This window comes from Talpa europaea (assembly GCF_964194135.1).
Source record: "Talpa europaea genome assembly, chromosome: 15".
NCBI lineage: Eukaryota > Metazoa > Chordata > Mammalia > Eulipotyphla > Talpidae > Talpa > Talpa europaea.
The window spans coordinates 7,941,217-7,960,452 of record NC_140083.1 but is presented as its reverse complement, the minus strand read 5'-3'; positions in this window follow the sequence as shown (position 1 = coordinate 7,960,452).

Genomic DNA, 19,236 nt, shown 5'->3' with positions numbered 1-19,236 from the left:
TTTTTTGTGTTGTCCTTGTTCGGTTTTGGTATTAGTGTAATGTTGGCTTCATAAAACGTGTTTGGTATTGTCCCTTCCTTCTCAATTTTTTGGAAGAGTTTGTGAAGGATAGGCACTAATTCGTCTCTGAATGTTTGGTAGAATTCATTTGTAAATCCATCAGGTCCTGGGCTTTTGTTTTTGGGGAGGTTTTTGATTACCATTTCAATTTCGCTAATTGTAATTGGTCTGTTTAGGTGTTCTATTTCTTCTTTATCTAGCTTTGGGTGATTGTAGAGTTGTAGGAATTTGTCCATCTCCTCTAGATTGTTAAACTTGTTTCCATATAACTGTTCATAGTAGTTACTGATTATTCTTTTGATTTCTGCTGTGTCCGTTGTGATTTCTCCTCTTTCATTGATGATCCTGTTTATTTGTGCTTTCTCCCTTTTTTCCTTTGTGAGCCTGGCTAGGGGTTTGTCTATTTTATTGATTTTTTCAAAGAACCAGCTCTTGGTTTCATTGATCTTTTGGATTTTTTTTTCGTTTCAATCTCATTTATTTCTGCTTTGGTTTTTATTATTTCTTTTCTTCTACTGGTTTTGGGTTTTTTTTTTGTTGTTCTTTTTCTAGATCTTTGAGCTTCGAGATTAGGTTGTTTCTTTGAGTTCTTTCTTGTTTCTTGATGTGAGCTTCTATTACTATATATTTTCCTCTTATTACTGCTTTTGCTGCATCCCATACATTTAGGATATTGGTGTCCTCCTTGTCGTTCAATTCAAAAAATTTTTTAATTTCTTCTTTGATCTCCTCATTAGTCCAATGGTCTTCCAGTAGTGTGGTTTTTAATCTCCATGAGGTAGGAAAGTTCCTTGCCTTCTTTTTATGGTTTATTTCTAGTTTGATGCCTTCATGGTCAGAAAAGATGGTTGATATGATTTCAATCTTGGTGTATCTGTTGATGTTTGTCTTGTGCCCCAGTATGTGATCGATCCTGGAGAATGATCCGTGTGTGCTTGAGAAAAATGTGTACTCCGTTTTTTTGGGGTTTAGTGTTCTATAGATGTCTGTTAAGCCCAATTGCTCTAGGTCCTTATTTAGAGCTTTGGTTTCTTTACTTATTTTTTGTCTTGTTGATCTATCCATTGTTGATAGTGGTGTGTGGAAGTCTCCCACTATGTATGTGTTTTCTCTGATGTCTGTTTTCAGAGAGGACAACAGTTGTCTGATATATTTTGGTGCTCCTTTGTTTGGTGAGTATATGTTAATGAGTGTTATTTCTTCTTGAAGTATTGTCCCCTTGATCATAATGTAGTGACCATTGGGGTCTCTTTTTATCTTTTTGAGTTTGAAATCTGTTTTATCTGATATAAGTATAGCTGTTCCTGCTTTCTTTTTTGGTCCATTTGCTTGTAGGATTGTTTTCCATCCTTTAACTTTGAGCCTATTTTTATCTTTTGTAGCTAAATGTGTTTCCTGGAGACAGCAAAAGGTTGGGTTTTGTTTCTTAATCCAGGCTGCAACTCTGTGTCTTTTTATTGAAGAGTTTAGTCCATTTACATTTAGAGTTAATATTGATATGTTAACATCTGTATTTGCCATTGTGTTTTTCTTTCCTTTGATTTTATTTATTTATTCTTTTAATAACTTTTTTTTTTGCCTTCTTTCATTGTTATTTGTCCCTCTGAGGTTCTGGCTTTAGGACTCCTTGTAGTATTTTTTTGGAGTGGGGGTTTAGTTGCAATGAAATTCCGGAGTTTCTGTTTGTCTGGGAAGGTCCATATTCTTTCTTCAAAGAGGAAGGAGAGCTTTGCGGGATAGAGTATTCTTGGTTGGCATCTGTTTTCTTGGAGTCTGTTGACTATGTCCCTCCACTCTCTCCTTGCCCGTAGTGTTTCTTCGGAGAAGTCTGATGTCAGCCTGATTGGTTTTCCTTTGAATGTTATCTGTTTCTTCCCTCTTGCCAGCTTCATTATTTTTTCCTTGTCCTGGATTCTTGGGAGCTTTACTATTATGTGTCTTGCTGTATTTTTCCTTTCGTCGTGGAAGTTTGGTGTTCTTCTTGCTTCTTGTATATCAATTTTCAGCTCCTTCTTCACATTTGGGAAGTTCTCTTCAATTATCTCTTTGAATATTTTCTCTGTTCCTACATCTCTCTCCTCTCCTTCTGGTATTCCTATAACTCTTATATTTCCTTTCCTCATGGAGTCAGATAGTTCCCGAAGTCTTTCTTCGTTCTTTTTCCTTCGTACTTCTCTTTCCTTCTCTGTTTTGGTTCTTTTTATTTCTGTGTCTTCAAGATTACTTATTCGTTCTTCCATTTCATCTATTCTGCTTTCATTGCTTTTCCCAGAATTCTTTAGTTCTTCCATTAATTCTTTGATCTCCTGCATTTCTTTTACTTCCCTCTTTAGGGACTCAATTTCTTTCTTCTGACCATTGTTTTCCCTCTCTAGGGACTCAATTACATTCTTCTGATCGTTGATTATTTTTCCCTTATCATTGTTTTCCTTTATGACTTCTGTCAGTTTTTTAATCACAGCAATTTTAAATTCTCTTTCTGGAAGGCTCAGAAATTCTTCCAAGTTATTGTCGTTGCAATCTGGGGGCTGGTTTTCTTTTTGTGGTGTGCTTTTTCTCTGGAGAGTTGCTAGGTTGCGTGTGGTTCTTCTCCTCCCTACTGTCTGTTTTCTAATTTGCCGTATGCGTTGGGACACTGTGTTGTTGGGACTGGCCGGCATCTTGGGTGGGCTTCTCTGCTCCCCTCTGGTTCCTCCAGGAGTCATCTGTCAGTTTCAAGCAGTCTTTACTGGAGAAAGGTCCCTGTTCTAAAATGCCGATGTGGGGACACACTCCCCTGTGCGCCTGGTCTGCCCCGGCGGTGGGTTCCTGCTCCCCCTCTGGGCTTGGACTGCAGGCCAGAGGGGGTCTGGCGTGGGCGAACTTCCCCCGCTCACCTCTGGCTCCAGAGGAAGCCTTCTGCAGGTAGTCTTTACTGAAGAAATGTCCCTGTTCTAAAATGGTGATGTGGGACACACTCCCTGCGTGTCTGGTCTCAGGCACACTCTTCTGCGCGCCTGGTCTGCCCCGGCTGTGGGTGCTCGCTCTCCCTGTGGGCTCAGACTACTTGTTCGGAAGGGGACCGGTGTGGGCTAACTCCCCAGCTGGCCACTGGCTCCTTCAGGAGCCTGTGCTGGCTTCAAGTCGCTAGGTGGCGCCAGAGATCTCTCCTAGAGCCCTTGGGGAGCTGATTTTCCACCCCGTGGGACAGGGAGCAGAGCGGGGATGGTAGGGTACACCTCAACGGCTTTGGGGTGCTGTGTCTGCCTTGTGCCCCACCGTCGTGGGGAACCCACGCCCCTAATTTCGTGCCCCGGGTCTCAGTTCCAAAGCCCTCAGTTCCAGGACGCGGGCTGTAGCCCAGATCAGTGGCGCGGGAATGGCGCCTTTTGAATCCCGCTCCCCTGCCTGGGCGCCTTGTTCCTGTTCACTCAGGGAGGGCCTCCGCGGTCTCCCCGCAAGCCTAGGTCGCAGGCGCGGGGACCTGGGCAGCTGCGATGCGATCCGGATCCGCGCCTGCTTTTTCAGCGCGCCGCTTTCCGCGCAAGCTTACCGGGCGGCTGGGGCTGTGTACTGGTGCTGGTCTCCTCCTGGGGGGCGGGGCTCTCTTTAATGGCGCCTGGAGCTCACCTCTGCGGCGGATCATGCAGGGTTCTCTACAGCTCCCGTTCACGGGGTGTGGTGGCTGAAATAGTTCCTTTCCACTCACAGTCCCACTTGCTGCGTCCGTTTTTCTTGTTGGCCGTTTTGGTTTGTTGTTTCCCTCCTCTCTGCCGGTCGGAGAGTGCCGACTTTGTGGGCGGGGGAGGGGAGCAGGGTTCTGCGCTTCCCTCCCTTCTGGTCCTCTTTTATGGCAACTTTCTTCTTCGGGTAGTTTGCTGGAGTCGTCCGTTTATCTTCCGTGTCCCAGTTCTCACTGGGACCTGCCGCTTTTCCTCCCTATTAACTTTTTTTAATGGGAGATCTTACTCGCAGCCTCTCCTCGCCGCCATGTTGCTCCGCCCCTCTACACTTATTTCTTAATTACTCCTATATCAAACAGATTTTTCTTTCTCACCGCAGTGTAGTGGTCCAAGCAGTGGGTGCTCCAACCGTACTATTGGGGATCAATTACCTTCCCTGTCATTTACAAACTGAGATCTTGGGTCACTTCTCTGTGTCTCAGTTTTCTTATTAGTAAAATGAATATATATTTGTACCCACCTCATAGGTTCATTTGGAGAATAAAATTACCACATGGAAAGAACTTTGAAACCTGGGCCTGTGGCATATTACATGCTCAATAAATGTTTATTTCCTCCCTTCCTCATCCTCTACCCAGAAACTCTTACAGTTCAAAACCCACCACAGTTCTATGAGGGAGGTGATATTGCTGCCACTTTCCAGTTGAGGAAAATGACCATTTTATGCATTTGGGAAAGTTGCCCAAACCTTTCTGAATCTGCATGCTCTCATGACATATAGATCTTAAAATAGCAACTAGGTCTAAGACCAGTATACAAAGATGGAGCATGGGATGTTTACTGAAATATACAGAATATTTTTAATATTGGTAAGTAATAATATAGTTGTAATTAATATTATCACTAATTCTCAAGGTCATTCAGAGACATAGTGATGAAGCTGGGTCCAGAACACAAATCTTCTGCATTTTCATATCAACAGTGGGCATAGTCATAGGGAAGGTCTGATGCTTCTGAGAAAACTTTCCAAAACCTCCTTTATTCTGGACCACTGAAAGGGATAAGAAAGAGCGGTTGACAACTATGTGTTACCTGTATACATTGGCCAATCCTGGGCATGGTTGGGTCCATCTTGAAAGAGTCAGATAGTAACTCCTCTTTTAAGAAGTCTCCCCACCTCCCTCCATTTCACCAAACTCTTCTTGTCAATACTTTATTAACCAGCTGGCATGTGGTAAACAAACTTGAAAGTAAGAATATCTGGATATCTTGCAAAAAATGCACATTCCTGGATCTTGCCCCAGTCTACTAAGCCACAACTTCCAGGGAGGGCCCTGGGCCAAACTTTTAAGCAAGCACATTGGATGGTCATCAAGAGGGACACAGGAGCAGTTTAATAAAGTTTCCCCATCTGACTCACATTCAGTGAGTCATTCAAGAGACATTGAGAGAGGGTCTTCTCCATTCTAGGCATTAAGAGAGACAATGAAGATCAAGCTACAACTAAGACAGAATCTATATTCTCAAAGATTTGGAGTCTGAGATCCACATACCTCAGGGCAAGACAGAATAGAAAACAAGGTAGTTTGTCATAGAAGCTGTCTAATAGAAACTATAAGCTGGGGCACAGGAAAGTATAGTTGTCCATACAGAAGTGCTGATCTTGAAAAACATTGGCCCAAGAAGGCTTGATTTTGTTTATATAAAATCTGACAAGTGATTAATCCTAAACTTTGTGGAGCAGGTCAGGATACACATCAAAAGGGTTAGAGCGGGAGGAGCTGATATCTGAAGCAGAACACCTTCTGTGAGGCTGATATAGCCCCCTCACCTACTGCAGCCATATGGCGTACTGACAGCTGTTTCCAGTGGCTTAATTTCAGTTTACATTTGGGAAATAGGACCAGTAGTACAGAGAAAAACATACACTCATAAATACACACACACCATAAACTGACATCAAAGATACTTTCCACTTGGAAAGCAGTATTTTTTTTTTACGGGATGCTGTAAGGTTAAAGATATAAAGGAGTGTGAGAATACAAATACTCTACCCTCTTAGAGAATGCATTACAGTTCTGTTCCTGCATGTGTACCCTTGTTGAACAAATGTGAATAAAATTGCAGCTAATGAGAGTCAGATAACTCACTGTTAGAGGAAGAAGATATAAATTAGCAAAGGAAAAATGCTGGAATAAGTTTAGAGACATTGGACTGGAAGTATCAACATTAACTTGTGGTTCTAAAAGAAATGCACATATGTATATGTACAAATACATCTATCTATATCTGTATCCATATCCAGATCTGTATCTATAGAGAGAATGAAGGAAGAAGAATCTGGGGCAAGGAAAAATGCTGTATTGCCTGATCTTTCTTTTAGTGGCATAAAAGCATAAAATAAAAGCATGCTTGGAAAGGGTGGGACATATTTAAAGATCACGGAAACTAATTGGAAGGACTTCCCAGGGGCCAAACCTAGAAAAATTTAAGCAACAAATAAATAATGATAGTCTTCCTAGAATGAAGTAAATGTCCCTGAGTCCATGGGACAAAAATACATGATTGAATAAATGAGCAAATTGGGAAAACTAAGAGTTCAATTAACAATGGAAAAGGGGATAAAGAAATACAAATTACTTTTAGCCAAACACCTCAGTGTAGCTATTTTAGGTAAGGTCTACCAAAGGATGTAAAAATCAGTGGGTGACAGTGTGAGAAAAACGGTGTGTTCATGTATTTTCAAACTATCTCTCCAAAAATATGTATCAGTTTAAAAAGAAGATATTAACTCTATAGTGACAAAGCACACCAGATGCTAACCAGGAGATGCAAGTTAATATCACAAAGGAGATATTTTGACATAAAGTGTCCTGAAACAATGAATGTAGAAGAGTACATTGCTTTGGTGATATTCTTGCCAATAATGTATGGCTCCAAACTAATTATGAGAAAGTAGACACACTCAAATTGAGAAGCATTCTTTAAAATAGCTGATTATTATAAAATAGCTGATTATTATAAAAGAGCTGATTATATATCAAACAAGGAAAGGATGTAACACATAAAACAAGGAAAGAATATGGAACTGTCACAGATTTGAGGATACTTAGGAAATATGGCAAGTACATAATTTATGGAGTGTGAGATTCTGGGTTAACTCTGGAAGAGGATGTCAGAGAAAAACTGTCCACATTGGAATAGTCTATAATGTTCATGTTCTAATTTTGATAATTAAACTATGGTTGAGGAATTTGTTAACACTAGAAATGTAAGCACTGTGATAATCTTGTAACTTTTCTATAAGTCTACTAAGTCTAAACTTTTATAAAATCAAAAATTTTTAAAAATATGGGCAAAAAGATACTGATCTGGTTGCTTCTGCTGCCTTCCTTCAGTAGAAACTTAATATATGATTGTAGACTCTTTGTCTCCATATCCTTGATAATTCATTTCCTCCCACATGGGGTACTGTTCTCTCTCCCCCACATTTCTTAGTTCATTTAATGACATTACATGTGGCCATGAATTATTTGATGTCAGTGTGAACTGCTGGTCGGTGCCATGAGCGCTGAAGAAGGAAGTATTAGAACAGAAACAAAGGTAGATATGGAAATTGAGAGGCCACTGCAGTGCCCTTCAGGGACAGTACAGGCATTGTTGGGGGATTGGGGGACAGGAGATCAGCTCTGGCGTCTTACAGACACATGTATGGCTCAGCACTGCCCAAGTAGAGGGCGGCAGACAGCTGAGAATGATGTGTTATGGCTCTTGTGAGTTGGGCATCTGGTAGGCTGCCGGGAGCTTTCCATGGTGCTGAGATTTCTCAGACACCCAACCCAGGCATTGTAGGTGATTTTAGATTTTGGTGAGGATTGGTGGTAATTGACTATGTCTCATACATACTATGTTTGTGGAGAATGTGTTTGTGTACGTGTGTGTGTGTGTGTGTATGTGAGTGTGTGTTGTTATTTGTAAAACCAGGTTCCAAAGACCTCCAGAGTTTTGGATCTCTGGTGATTTAGGGCCACTTAGTCAACACTTTCTCTATACAGGTTTCACATAGTATAGTTCCAACTTTATCAACAACATAATTTCCCAGTGTTGTTAAAATGCAATTTTCAAGACTTGCCTAGTTATATCTACTAAATCAGAATCTAAGTGAAAGTTCGGGTGTGGGGGTGAAGAAAAAATAGAGAGCTGTGTAAAACATTCATTCTCTGGTTATTCATATTCGCCCTGAATTTTAAAATAATTTTATAGTCAATTCAAAGATCATAATATTTCTGGAAGGTGGGAGAAATCACTAGAACTACTGTTTGTATTTACTTGCATCATTTCCTTTAAACTGTTTCCCGTTTCCAATAAGCATTAAAATTTACATAATAGTTCACTACATGAATATGCATGTTTATTTGAGTATATGTATATAATACATCAATAAATGTACATGTATTTAGTAATGTCTATTACTTCATTCACAAATATTTATTGAGCACTTACTGTCCCCTAGGCATTGTTCTGGGCCTTCAGATACAGTGCTGAGTAACACAAAGGCTTTATCCTCATGGAGCTTATATTTTTCATGAGGAAGGTGAGAGAGAGCCAGAGACAGATAGAGCAGTAGGCAATCCTGCTTTTTTCAAACTGATGGGGTACTTTTATAAAGTTTAGAAACCTACATTTAGACTTTCTAAGTATTACAATTAAATGTATCCCATTCTATACAAACCTCACCTCCATTCAGCAATCAGATGGGTCATTTCTGTCCTTTAAGATGGTGCTGTCTCCCAAATCTTGCTGGTCCCAAGAGGGATGGCCCATTTCTGCATTCTAGTCTGTGTGCCTTCTTGCTATGAGCTCTCAGAAAGTCTCCCGTGGCTCCATTTTCCTTCCTTAGAAAAACAGACAGTGTGGATCCCCTGCTGTTCTGCTGCTGTGACAATAAATGAGTGTATGTTTTCCAGCACCACCTCCTTCTTATATGGAAGGAGCTGAAAAAATGTAAAGTGATTTCCTCCCCCAACATGCATACATTTTTTTTAATCAAAAATGCTGTTTTGTACTCAACTGGTGCCCTCTTCCCTAGAAGAAGAATTTATTATTAGATTGGCAACTCCCTTGAACACTGAATAAAAAAATAAAGGAGAATCGCTTGAGCTGCATCACCTTATTGGAAGCCTCTTGGCATAATGTGTGAGCTCCAGCATGTCACCATATTTTACAGTAACACTGATGTTTTCACCGGGCACTTTTGAGTCAGACAAACAGAAGTCATATTTCAATCCAAACTCAATTTGCATAACACAGATGATAACATCACATCTTTCAAAGCTGCCTGCCCTCTTGGGATCCCTCACATTCCATTAAAAGCCTCCTCTTCCCTATACAAAAGGATGTTCTGCAATTAGTGTAAACAGGTCCTAAAGCCCATTGGAATTGTTGACTATTGTAGGCTCTGCAGGCAGACTGATGGCACATCCAAGTCCTGGCAAAAGCACATTGGTCATGTATTGTCACCTCTTTGCCACTTGGACAACAAAAGCATCCCCAAGTCAGGGGAGTACAGATGGCTAAACAATTTGACTTGAAAATACAATATCCTGCTGAGGAAAGATGCTGGTCAATGGAGATATAGCTCTAAGGTCAACAGAAAAGAAGAGAGATTCCTTATATGCTGAGAAAGAGAGACAGCAAAAGATCACAAGAGAGATATAATCTGTTCATTCAAAATCCACCATTTATTTAGCATCTACTCTGTACCAGACCTAAAGCTTACTCAGTGCTGGACAATGAGTAAGACAATGGACAGTGAAGATTTGGATCTCATGGAGTTTATAACAGGAAACACAGACAACCATATCAGTGAATATAGCAAAAAAAAAAAAATGCGGTAAGTCCTACAGTATACATGTGCCTTAGGGGAAATAATTGAGGGTTTTGTCTACATCTGTGGACCTCAGCAAAGGTCTGAAGATATGAGTTAATCCATGACACAAGATGGAATTAGGGTGCTAATTAAGGTATGAGTTAATCCATGACACAAGGATTAGGGTGCTAACAGGTACCTAGAGCCCATTCTTTTATTTCAGTTATCTTAGCATTTTAAAAATACTATGCTCCAAGTCCTATACCAGACATCTAGTATATGGGGTGCAATAGGACCTGGCTGCTGACTTTAGAGTGTGGGGATGGATACACAGAATGATGGCAGGAACTGAGTGCAATAGAGAGGCTTGCAGAGAAATGAAGAGCTGCTCCTCCCAGAGGGAGCTCATTGAAAGGGTTGAGTCTTCAAAGAAAAGTAGGAATTTTCCCAGTGATGGTTTCAAAAGTAGTTTTTAGGCTTAGCGTGTGCAGAGATATGGAGCTGTGAGGAGGGCAGGTGCCTGCAGAGAGTGGTGAGAAGTTCTGTATGAGTGAGACCTGATGTGTATGGTGGCGCACTGGAGGGGGTGGGGAGAAATATGCCAAATGAAAATGCAGAGTGTGCTCTTTTAGAAGTGGGATTTATGAAGGACTTTATGAATGAAACGGTGCCACAATCAAATTCAGTTTGGAAACACCAATAGAGGAGATAGCAAGGCTGTCTGGAGTCTGTGATATGTGTTCTAGTGGTAGGTGATGAAGGGCAGAATTAAGGTGCTGGTGTTCTTGATAGAATGAAGAGAAACATTTGACAAGTTTTGGGGGTATCGTTCTAGGCTTTTACAACTGAGTTAATGTGGGATAAGGAAAGGAAAAGGAAGTCAAAAAGGACTGCCCTCGAAGAGCTAAAAAGAAACTTCTCTGAAGAGGAAATGCAAATGGCCAACAGGCATATGAAAAAATGTTCAACATCATTTGTAGTCAGGGAAATGCAAATCAAAACTACCATGAGATACCATCTTACACCTGTGAGAATGGCACATATTAAAAAAAAACTAGCAACAACAGATGTTGGCGAGGATGTGGAGAAAAAGGAACTCTTCTGCACTGTTGGTGGGAGTGCAAACTGGTCCAACCACTATGGAGAGCTGTGTGGAGATTTCTGGACCTACTAAACATAGAGCTTCCATAGGATCCAGCAATTCCACTCCTAGGTATTTACCCAAAGGACACAGAAACATCAATTCCAAAGAGCACCTGCACCCCTATGTTTATAGCAGCACTGTTTACAATAGCTAAGCTTTGGAAACAGCCCAAATGCCCAAAAATAGATGACTAGATCAAGAAGATGTGGTCCATATACACCATGGAATATTACTCAGCATTCAAAAAAAGATAAACACATGCAATTTGCAGCAACATGGATGGTGCTGGAAGGAATCATGCTCAGCGAAATAAGCCAGAAAGAAAAATAAAAATACCGGATGGTCTCACTCATAGCAGGAATCTAGAAAACTTAAATAAGGGACCAGGAAAAAGAATAACTATAAGAAAGTAAAAATCAAAATCAACAAACAACTATGAACCAGAGACACTCTATAGGGGGTGGGGGGTGGGGAGGGGAGGTATTGGGGTCAAAATAAGGAGGTCGCAATTGTATGGGGAATATAAAAATTAAAAAAATATATATTTAAAAAAAAAAGGACTGCCCTCTTACGTTCAAGTGATCCATAGTTCTCCACCCTCATTGTTTACTAAAATCATCGGGGAAGCTCTGAATGGCTGGGTCCCAGACCAAAATAATTAAATCATTTTCTCTTGGGTACAGTCCAGTCATCTCTAGCTTTGAGAACTCCCTAGGTGATTTTTAATGTATTTACAAAGTTGGAAAATAAGGGTTTAGATCAGAGACCTACAGATTGTGGCTCAAAGGCCCACTGAGTTGTTCTTTTTTGTTTGTTCTTTTTTTAGGGTTGAAATGTTTATTAAGTTGTAGATTGATGTGCATTTGTAAAAAATGAAACAGAGATCCTTTGTACTAGTGTGTCATTTTCCTCAGTGATGACATTTTGCAGAATATAGTATAGTATCACAATCCAGAAATTCACGTCAAAATATAATCCACCGATATCATTCTGACTTTCCCCAGTTCTACTTGCACTCACTTTTGTGCATTTAACAGATGCTAGACAGGATTATTACTCATGTAGGTTTATATATCCCCCACCACAGTTGCCAGGGTAGTTAACAGTTACATCAGCGTGGGGGTCCTTCATGGGTCACTGCAGGGGGAGGTGCAGCATTGCTCTATTATGACTTCATCCACCTACCTCCCATCCCTATTCTGCATCCTAACTGCTGAGAACCAGTCATGAAGCATTTGTTTCTAAAATAGTGTCATTTTGAGAGTCCATATAAATGGAACCATACTATACGCAATCTTTTGTGGGTTTTTTGTTTTTGTTTTGGTATAGCACAATTGCCTGAAAATTTATCCAAGTTATTTTATGTATCAATATTTTACTCATTTTCTTTGCTGAGTAGTATTCCATGATATGTATATACCATAGTTTGTTTAGCCATTCACATGTTGAAGAATATCTGGAGTGATTTCAACTTTTTGCTAGAAATGTTTCTGCGAATATCAATTTCTTCTGGAAAAATGTGGGAGTAATATTTCTGGATGACATGGTAATTGTATGTTTAATTTATAAGAACTGCAAAACATTTTTCTATTCCTACCAGTTTTGTAGGAATGATCCAGTTTCTCTGCATCCTCACCAGCATTTGGTGGTCTCACAATTTTTTTATTTTAGGCATTCTGATAGGTATGTAGTTATATCTCATTGTGGCTTTAATTTGATGACTGATAATGTTGAGGATCTTTATGTATTTATTTTCTTCTGTATATTCTCTTCAGTGAAATATCTGTTTATCTATTTTGTCTATTTTCTACTTGGATTGTTTGGTTTCTCTATAGTTGTGTTTTGAGAGGTCTATATATATGCTAGATAATGTACTGTGACGATGTATGGTTTGCAAATATTTTTTTCCCATTCCGTATAGTTTGCCTTTTTATTCTTGCCATGAGTGATTTCACAAAGAAAACATTTTAAATTTAATTAAATAAAATTTATCACATTTTTCCATTTATGGGTTGTGCTTTTGGTGTCAATCCTAAGAACTCTTTATCTAACCCTAAATCCCAAAGATTTTCTACTGTGTTTACTATGAAATTTTTATAGGTTTATACTTTACATTTAAGACTAGTTCCATTTTTTTTCTTTTAATAAGGCATGAGATTCAGATAAAAGTTTATTTTGCCTATTGGTGTTTAATAGCTCCAACACAACTTGTTGAAAAGGCTATCTTTCCTGTTCAGAATTACTTTGCTTCGTTATCACAACTTTGTTAGAAGTACTTATAAGGGCCTATTTCTGGGTTATCTATTCCTTTCATTGGTTTATGTGTTTTCTTTCTCTAAAAAGACCACACTATTTTGATTACTGTTGCTTCAGAGTGAGCTTTAATAATGCATAAAATGATGCTACTAATTTTATTCTTCTTTATCAAGATTATTTTAGTTATTTCAGGACTTGTGTTATTTCATATAAATGAATTGCTTATTTACACAGGGGAAAAAAAAGGCTTACTAGGATTTTAGTGGAAATTACTTTAAATATACAGATCTGTTTGGGCATAATTGACATCTTCACCATGCTGAACCTTTCAATACATGTACATGGCTTGTCTCTCCATTTATTTTGGTCTTTGTTTTCTTGTATCAACATTTTTGTTGTTTCAGCATAAGTATCCTATATATATTTCATTAAGTATACCCATAAGCATTTTGTTCTCTTTGAAAAATGGCATTGTGTTTTTAATTGTGGTCTCTATATGTCTATTGTTTCCATGTAGAAATATGATTGACTTTTTGCATGTTGATCTTGTATCTACAACTTTGCTGAAGTCATTTATTACTTCCAGGAGATTATTTTTCCTATTTTTTGTTTATTTTAGATTCCTTAGAATTGTCTATACAAAGAAGCATGTCATCTGTAAATGGTGATAGTTTTATGTCTTTATTTCCTACATATATGAATTTTATTTATATTTCTTACCTTGTTGATGTGGCTGTAAGCTCTATCACTACATTGAATATGGATGGTGGGAACAAGCTTTATTGCCTAGTTCCCAACCTTAGGAAGAAAACATTGTCTCACACTATTAAATATTATGTCATCAATTTGACTTTTGTAGACATTTTTATTGAATTGAGGTAATTTTCCTCAATTCTTAATTTTTTTACTATTTTATCATAAATTATCATTGGGTTTTTTCAAGTGTTTTTCTTCACCAATTGATATGATCATGTGACTTTTCTTCTTTAACTTGTTTATAGGAAATATTAAGTAGATTGATTTTTCAAACCATCTTGTATTCCTGGAACAAATATCCTTTCTTCACAGTATATAAAAATAAATTTTTGTACATTGTTGCACTTAGTTTACTAATATTTTATTGAGGGTTTATGTTCATGGGAGATATTGACCTGTAGTTTTCTCTTTTGTTCTGTTTTTGATATCAGAGTAATACTGTTCTCATAAAATGAGTTGGATAGAATTCATTTTTCTTCTATATTTTGGATGATATTGTGTAAAAATTGATGTTAATTCATATTTAAATGTTTGGTAGAATTCTCTGATGAAACCATCTGGTCCCGCATATTTGTTTTTCTGGAGTTTTAAATTGTAAATTAAATTTCTTTAATGGTTGTAGATCTATTCAGATTGTCAGTTTCATTTTGGATGTGTTGGGTGGTTCGTTGTTTTTGAGGAATTGGTTCCTTTCTTCATAGTTGTTGAAGTGTTTTCATTTTGGTTATCCTACTTGATCCTCACAATGACTCTAGGAAGTGGAACATTAGCTGATTAGTAGCACCCATTTTGTATAAATGAGAAAAATGATAATGAAGGATTCCTACTGATAACTCTGGAATTATCCAGCATGTAGGTACCAAACCAGGTCCATATCTCTGACCTCATTATTCCTGATTCAATATATTCACTTTTAAGACAAAGGTACCTGATGCCTTTAGAGAAACTATAATATACATGTAGCTGCAGGGCAAGTCCCTACAAAATATGAAAACATAAAAATATTATGCATATGATATTAGCTTTAGAGTAAGATCCTAATCTTGCTATAAACAAGCAATAAACACTTTTCTGTCTCACATGCTGTACTTTGCATTCATTCATTCTCCATAATTTTCAGTTTTTATAAATAAGGAAGATGAGTCACTGAGCTATTTCCCCAAGTCAACCCCAAACTAATATTTTTAGATTCGATATGTTCTATGGACCATTCTCAAAATCATTATTTCATTGAATTCTCTGTCTTGTGAGTTGCATGTTAATTCCTTGTTTTATAGAAAAGAAATATGAAGCTTGGTAAAAGTGACTAATTCAAAATTACCCAGTAAGCAGCAAAGCTAGAATTTGAATCCAGATCAGATTGACATTGATTTGTGAAATGAAACTAACTCACATAGGTCATTAGACCGGGACTGGAGCCAAGAGACTTCTAGTAAGAGTCTATTCATTCCACTGCTGGGGAAACTAAGACTTGGACTGGAGAGGGGAGGAGAAGCATATCTAAAGACTGGAATCTCTGTAGCTACAACTTTATTTCTCTTCCCTTCTGTGAACTCTTAGACTGGTTTATAATTCCATTAGCATTTCCTGTGAAATGAAAAAAGTTTAAAAAAAGGTTTTATTCTTATGAAAGAAAAGAGAGATTAGTAGCCTTCCATTTGCTCCTTATCTCCTGCTTTTCTGCTGAAGGGTATTTGAAGAGTTCATTTTGTTTGAGGCAAAAATGAGAGGCCTTTCATACTCTTCCAGCTGGCCAAGATCACCTGTTTTCCAGTTTGGGAACGGTGATGAATTGCTTATCTAGAGATTACCAACCCATGCTCCCAACTAATCCCCAGCCCCAGGAGACCAGCGAATGTGAAGCTACATTTATTTATAGATGGGGTTGTGTGAAGGCAGGGAGCACATGTTTCCTCTGATAGGCACAGACAGTTTTCCCATCTGCTCCCATGTGAAGGGGGCTGAGGGAGGAGCAACGAGGTCCTTTTTGACTCTGAATCTCAAGAAAAATCATGCAAGCTGGGAAAGCTCTTCAATGTAGTGACCAGAGTAGAAGTGTATGTTCCATGGTGTGTACATGCCCTTGTGTGCATATGTGCATGGGGGGATTTGAAAGTGCATGTACAGGGAGTGTGTGGTTGCGCAGGTGGTAGCAACTTTGGGATATGTACAAAGGGGTATGTGTGTGTGTGTGTGTGTAGTAGTAGTAGTAGTCATGTGTTGTGATCTTGTATATGTGTTTGCACATGTGTGGAACCTAAGTTGTGTGGATATACTTGCTCATTGACCATGTGCGGTGGGCATGAGTAATGCAGAACATTTGCATAAGGGCTGGTCAGGCTTATTCCAATCTGTGTGCGGGGATTCTTCCTCCTAGTGTTAGATGATTTGCTCTTCAAGAAGAGAGGAAAATGCTGCTCTCTTGACCTCTCCCTTCAAATGCCCCAGAGCCTGCTCCCACCCCCGACTGTGGAACTTAGGTCTAAAGTGACATCAGTCATGCTTATAAGCCAGATGGGGCTGTAGCATGGATTTGATTCTGGTCTAAAAAAATGGTTTGTGCAGTGTTCCCGAGCCAGTGACTTGAGACCTGACTCTCTACCCAAGAGAAGAGCAGAGCAAGAAGTCAAACTGGAGCTCATGGTCTTGTTCCACCTTGCCTCAGAGGATCTTGGACAGAGTTGTGAGGGGTGGTGCAGTGGGAAGCTCATCCCCTAGAGCTGGCCAGCAGGAAGGGAGGGAGTCAGTTAATTTCTGGATCCTCAATTCTATTCCATTACAGTCCTCTGCATGTCTCCCCTAGTATTTTGAGCATATACTGGTTCAGCATAGATGGGAACTATCTTAGAGAGGCAACCACAGAATCCCATTAATGATGGAAGGGCCCTTACAGCTTAAGTGCATCCTCCCATCACATGCAGAAGCCAAAGTTGCCACAATCTCAGATCAAATACCTGGTGTGATGAAGCTATGTGACTCCATTGCTACACAGCACATGTATTCCTAGCAAGTCCCTTCTTCTCTAAAGAGCAGTTCTGCTTCTGTGTAATTTCTACCTCTCTGTTTTGGACTCATGATGAGTAAATGACTCTCTTTCACCAGAGGGTAGCAAGGGGAAGAACACCAGCTTTGTCCTTAGTTCAAATCCCATCCCCTCCCTGACTAGTTATGCATGCCTAGTTCTGGGGTCTTCCTACGTGTCAGTTCCCTTATGAGTAAAGTTAAAGTGGGGATAATGTTCATGTCTCACAGGATTGCTGGGCAGAGTCAGTGAGATGATGCTTTAATATCCAAGCTCCCAGCGTCATCCTCATTTTCCTTTTATTCAGTCTGAGAAGTCACATTTCCTCAATGGTTCTGCCTGCAGCCATTCACAGACCTGTAGGCTTCTGGGTTCCATCTTCTAGATGTGCTGCCAATTGTTGGTACTGTTTTTAGTGTGGTGCTTGGGTCCAAACACAGAAGTGCAGCTGTACTGCAAGCACCCCAGAGGGGCCAAGATGCTCACCTCCTTTAAAAGGTATAGCAGCGCGTGGCAGCCGGCCCAAGCCCTCCATCGACATAGCCTGCTGTGGCCTTGGGGCGCGATGAGGTCTCTGTCATGGAGTTCACGGTATCTCCTGTTTTCCCTCATCTACTATTCAAGCAGGGAATGTTTTAATCTGGGGAGATAAGCACACATTTAGTGACAAGAAGTGAAACTCATTTTACCTACCAAGTCCCTATGCAATCTGGTCCTCGCTTCCATCTTGCTTCCTGCCACTCTCCTCTTCACTCTCCCACCACGGTCCTCCTAGTCTTTCATTCTTGCCACACACCACAGCCACCCCAGCTCAGGTACCGGCACTAGGTATTGTCTTCACCAGGAAAGCTTTCCTCACTCCCACCTCCTCATGACGCAGGTCCTCCTAAACACCAAACCCCAAAGTTCTAGACTTCTCCCCTGCCTACACTCAACTCCACCCCACTTCATACTCTTGCCATGGCTGGTAATTATCTCAGTGGGGTGTCCTCGTGTATGGAGGGGCTCCTCAACTGGACTGTGAGCTCAAAAGAGCAGCAGAAGATACCTTATCGCCGTTGTTGGTCTCTGAATCTCCAGCATCTGACACAGTGCTTGGCAGATCCTAGACACGCAATAAATAAATTTTGAGTGAAAGAATGCATGTGTGAGTTTATTCCTCTTGGATGTAATCTAATTGGATTTGGTTTCTTTAATGGAACCTCTAAATTAGATTTTTTGCTCATTTAGCTCTGTCGGCATTATGCAATCTGCATATTTGTGCAGTGTGCTAAATCTTCAACCAACTTGCTGATGAAAGTGGGGTCCAGGATGAGCATATTACAAGCTGCTAACCACCCCCCTCAGTATTTTGGAACATGCTTCAGGGAACAAGGAGGATTGCGGTAGGATGACCAATGCAAATTCAGCTCCATGAAAGGAAGAAGAAAGTGCTGCACCTGATTTACATTGAGTTTTTTTTTAATTAATAAATTTTATTTTTATATTCCCCATACAATTGCAATCCCCCCATTCTGACCCCAATCCCTCCCCTCCCGCCCCCCACCCCCCAAAAAGTGTCTCTGGTTCATAGTTTTTGTTGATTTTGATTTTCACTTTCTTATAGTTATTCATTTTCCTGGTCCCTTATTTAAGTATTCTAGATTCCTGCTATGAGTGAAACCATCCGGTATTTTTCTTTTTCTTTCTGGCTTATTTCGCTGAGCATGATCCCTTCCAGCGCCATCCATGTTGCTGCAAATTGCATGTGTTTATCTTTTTTGAATGCTGAGTAATAGTCCATGGTGTATATGGACCACATCTTCTTGATCCAGTCATCTATTTTTGGGCATTTGGGCTGTTTCCAAAGCTTAGCTATTGTAAACAGTGCTGCTATAAACATAGGGGAGCAGGTGTTCTTTGGAATTGATGTTTCTGTGTCCTTTGGGTAAATACCTAGGAGTGGAATTGCTGGGTCATATGGAAGCTCTATGTTTAGTAGGTCCAGAAATCTCCACACAGCTCTCCATAGTGGTTGGACCAGTTTGCACTCCCACCAGCAGTGCAGGAGAGTTCCTTTTTCTCCACACCCTCGCCAACATTTGTTGTTGCTAGTTTTTTTTAATATGTGCCATTCTCACTGGTGTGAGATGGTATCTCATGGTAGTTTTGATTTGCATTTCCCTGATTGCAAGTGATGTTGAACATTTTTTCATATGCCTGTTGGCCATTCGCATTTCCTCTTCAGAGAAGTTTCTGATCACAAAAATCTGCAAAGAGCTGATAAGACTCAACAACAACAAAGAAAATAATCCAGTCAAAAAATGGACAGAGGAGCTAAAAAGAAACTTCTCTGAAGAGGAAATGATTTACATTGAGTTTTATTTTTGATTTCCATGAGTTCAAAAATTGATAGGGTGCATCGGCAACAAATCCAACAATAATAATAACCAAAATTATTTTCCAATCTATCATGTGAGGATCACAT